Source organism: Odocoileus virginianus, chromosome 5 (assembly GCF_023699985.2).
Source record: "Odocoileus virginianus isolate 20LAN1187 ecotype Illinois chromosome 5, Ovbor_1.2, whole genome shotgun sequence".
NCBI lineage: Eukaryota > Metazoa > Chordata > Mammalia > Artiodactyla > Cervidae > Odocoileus > Odocoileus virginianus.
The window spans coordinates 36,154,654-36,159,583 of NC_069678.1; positions in this window are offsets into that span (position 1 = coordinate 36,154,654).

Here is a 4,930-nt window from a genome sequence, read left to right on the forward strand (position 1 = left end):
CATTCATGTATAAATAATTACTAATTATTTCTAATTTTAATGAAGACCATGCTTCTGGCAGATCAGAATATAGTCTTAATTGAGGAGAGATTTGAATAAGTTAATTAATGCCCTGCTAAATTTATCTTTTATAATAACACAATATTGGAAAATTTGAAATAAGAACCTAAGAAATACTGTATGTATCTAGATGTTCTCCTAAAAGACACTTCTTTAACATATTCACTTTCAAAATTCATTATAAAAACTATTATATTAAAATAGTTTATAATATGTTCTGCAATAATGCTACTTTGTCACATGTGACTTCATTACAGTTTTTAATATATATAAAACTTGCATGTGAAGTTCATTCCCTAATTTATAATAATTTAATGACTCATTGGAAAAGACCCTGATGCTGGCAAAGATTGAAGCCAGGAGAAGAAGGGGATGACAGAGAATGAGATGGTTGAATGGCATCACCAACTCAATGCACATGAGTTTGAGTAAACTCTGGGAATTGGTGATGGACAGGGAGGCCTGGCGTGCTGCAGTCCATGGGGTTGCAAAGAGTCAGACATGACTGAGCGACTGACCTGAACTGAACTGAATGGTTTAATAGTTTATTGACAATTTCTAGTTACTCCTGCCTTAGCAGAGTGGTTTCTCCAATTGAAATGAACAATAAACAAAGTACAATGACTTAAATATTGACTAATTTGTCATTACTGTCAATAGAGCATATATGAAAAATCTTAATTATACCAATACAATCAGTGACTTTGCTAAAATAAAGATAATACAAATTAATTTTCTACAGTAAATATATAAATAGTTAATTAACTATGGATGTATTACTCATCCAAGTATCACCAACTCAACAAGAGGATACCTAGACAAGCATAATTATGATTAATTCAGTCATCTGTGATAACTTGCTCTGTCATATAAAACAAATTTTACATATATATTCTCATTTGTCATTATGAATGTTTATTTGTCAAGGTTAGAAGATAGAAATATTCTATTTAACAGTTTTTATCTTTATTTGTAATTTCTAAACATGTAGATACAGGCCCTATAGGCCTCCATTTGTTCTCCTGCCTTGGGCCACACAAATGTTAAGAGTGGGTCGATGCCTGAAGGGAGATGGGTATTGACATTGAGCCTACCCTCCCCTGGGGAGTAGTCCTAGAGAACGCAACCACAGAGGCGCTTAGGCGTAGCTGGGCAGCCAAGGTAGGATTTCACACACCTTTCTTTTTTTTTTTTTTTTCCCATTTATTTTTATTAGTTGGAGGCTAATTACATTACATCATTACAGTAGTTTTTGTCATACATTGAAATGAATTAGCCTCACACACCTTTCTAATCTCATACTCAGCAGGGGACCCATATTCCTACTGATGTTCAGCAATCTTCAACAAGAGAATAAACCTCTACAGTAACATTTAAAACCACAAATGCATGATTAAGGTGATACCTTCCTGTGAATGACTTAGTTGGTATAGTCTTCTAGTTGAGCGATTCTTTGGCCGAATTGTTCATTAATGAAGAGTACATTGTCATTGGCTTCCCAGATGGCTCAGTGGGTAAAGAATCTGCCTGCAATGCAGGAGACACAGGAGACATAGGTTTGATTCCTGGGTTGGGAAGATCCCCTGAAGACGGAAAAGGCAACCCACTCCAATATTCTGGCCTGGAAAATCTCACAGACAGACGAACCTGATGGGCTACTGTCTATGGGGTCACATAGTCAGACGCGACTGAGCAACTAACATACACATTATCATTTCACTATGGGGCATTCAGAAAACTAAGATCATGGCATCTGGTCCCGTCACTTCATGGCAAATAGATGGGGAAACAGTGGAAACAGTGACAGACTTAATTTTTCTGAGCTCCAAAATCACTGCAGATGGTGATTGCAGCCATGAAATTAAAAGATGCTTACTCCTTGGAAGGAAAGTTATGACCAACCTAGATAGCATATTGAAAAGCAGACATTACTCTGTCAACAAAGGTCCGTCTGTCTAGTCAAGGCTATGGTTTTTCCAGTGGTCATGTATGGATGTGAGAGTTGGACTGTGAAGAAAGCTGAGGGCCAAAAAGTTGATGCTTTTGAACTGTGGTGTTGGAGAAGACTCTTGAGAGTCCCTTGGACTGCAAGGAGATCCAACCAGTCCATCCTAAAGGAGATCAGTCCTGTGTGTTCATTGGAAGGACTGATGCTGAAGCTGAAACTCCAATACTTTGGTCACCTCATGTGAAGAGTTGACTCATGGGAAAAGACCCTGATGCTGGGAGGGATTGGGGGCAGGAGGAGAAGGGGACGACAGAGGATAAGATGGTTGGATGGCATCACCGACTCTATGGGCATGAGTTTGAATAAGCTCTGGGAGTTGCTGATGGACAGGGAGGCCTGGTGTGCTGCGATTGATGGGGTCACAAAGAGTCAGACATGACTCAGCGACTGAACTGAACTGAACTGAACTGAACTGATGGGGTAAACCTCATTCAGTTTGTTGTTCAGTCACTAAGTCATGCCCAACTCGTTGAGGCCCCATGAACTGCAGCACGCCAAGCTCCCCTGTCCTTCACTATCTGTTGGAGTTTGCTCTAGTCGGTTTAGAGAGGAGAGGGAAGACTTGTTGAGGAATAGAGAGAAATCTTAAAATATAGGATTTTCCTGAGGAATTGGATTTCATCTTCATGTGGTGAGCCAGTGGATGGTTGTTCAGGCTGTGCTCAAAGATGCTCAGTTGGAGGGCAGTGGGCGCTGAAATCCAGCTCTTGTTCCGCCACCAAGCCAGATGCCTGGATGCCAGGCTGCGTCAGCCAAAGGCAGTGCCTTTCTCGCATTCCCACAAAGGTGCTCTATGGGGCAGCGGGGCCCGACATGCACGACTGCAGAGGACAGAATTGGGCCTAAAGAGTGAAAGTCATGTGGATGCTGAAGTGGAGGGAGAAGGTGGTTTAAAAGCTTGATCTCGTTAATTCTTATAACAACCCCGGAAAACAGGTATTATTACAGCCTTCACTTTACAGAGAAGAAAACTGAGGTTGAGAAATTAAGCACCTTGCTCAGTGTTTGAAAAGGACAAAACGCAGGATGCGGAAGCTAGACTTTACTCATTAAAAAAACACACTTGTTCTACTCTAAATTATGATACTCTTTCTAACAATTTGAGCAATTCTATGATGAAGTGTGCTTTCTGAAGCTAGCAATTTCCATATTTCTTTAAGTGTCTAAGAACAAACTGAATGCCAACTCATCAGATGGGTCATAAATGGGACTCATGTATCCATGAGTAATTGAAGTAGGTGATGACAACATAGTCCAGGTTCAGTTAGGGAAACAAAAACCATTCTATGTATTTCAAGTATGAAGGGTTTTGATGTAGGGAACTAGAGGCATAACCAACTGCTAGAAGAGTTAGGGAATCAAGATCTGGGAAGTTAACAGCAATGGTCTCAGGCTGCCACAGTAAAGCAGATGGTTCACGGGAGTGTAGATTTTCAGACCCTCTGGAAATCTCTTTTTTCTCAGTTTATAGCACTAACTGAGGTAATTCTTTAGAATCTCACCTGGTAGTTCTTTAGAATCTCACATCTACTCATGTTGCTAACTGTAAATTGCGGCCTCTCCTTTTCAGCCTTTCAATTCTCACATGGGTGTCTCTTATCGGAAGAGATGCTGACTCTGAGCAGGACTGGAGGGACAAAGAATTGTGAGAAACATTGTTCCTGGCTAGAAGAGTGGTAATGAGGCAAAATCTCTAAGCCCCATCCTGCCATAATGATGCAACATTTTTTTTTGGCTACTTACTCATTATCAGAGTTCCTTTTATTTTATAGGGAGTTGGGAGTTAAAACAGTAGGATGTCATCAGGCCCCTTCAAGGCCACTTGTCACTGTGGGAAAATACAGTACAGAAAGAAATGTACATGCAGAAGGAATTCCCTGGTGGTCCAGTGGTTAGGACTCTGTACTTTCACTGCCAAGGGCTGAGTTCAATCCCCGACTAGGATCCTATAAGCTATGTGGCCAAAAAAAAAAAAAAAAAGCATTAAAAAGAAATTTATCTGTAGAAGATATAGGTAAATTTTCACATGTCATCATTTTTCCTGAGGTAGAGCAACCTCAGTTGGGCTGGGCCAAAGAAAACCAGGTAACTGCAAAAGTAGGCCTGCTCCTCAGTCTTTAGGAATAATTTAGTGTTCACATGAAGGATTATGTTCCAGGGGAGCTATTGATTTTGTTTGTTTATTTTGGCTCCTACCTGAGTAAAGAAAAAGGTTTTAGTCCACAACACAGCATCGTAACAATAGCAAGATCTATGAATTTTTCCAATAGGTAATTCCAGGCTGAAGACAATGTACTTGAAAAACAGCCTAGTGTGCTGCAATATTAAAACAGTAGGCCACTAAGGCTATAATACACCAGCTACTGATAATGAGATTACAAACTCCTGTCTCCCAGTATCTTCCCTTCTGTATCCCTGCACTCAATTTTGTTGCTGGGTAACACCCACTGTTGAAGTAAGGGAAGGACTTTGGTTGATGTAAGCACTTCTTTTGCTTACACTTGTTGTGAGAATTCTTGTGGTTTTATAAGTATCAGTCAAGCCACATAATCTTCTCTTATCCTAGGAAATGAATCCTTGGAATAACTTGCTTAAAGTTAGAAAATCATGTCTCTATTTATATATCTGAGTCTAATTATGGCCTTTCTATATATGGTTTATCTATTGTATTGAAAGAGATGTTCTTTTCTGCCAGGTCTAAGGGAACAATAATAAAATTCATTAATTAGTAAACATATGGCTAACATTTGAAATATTTCGTCTGAATTTGGGGACTGAATTTTAAGAGGTACATTGATAAATGAGAATATATTCATAGGGGACCAGGATTAATATTAGCATAAAATACATTTTAAAAAAATA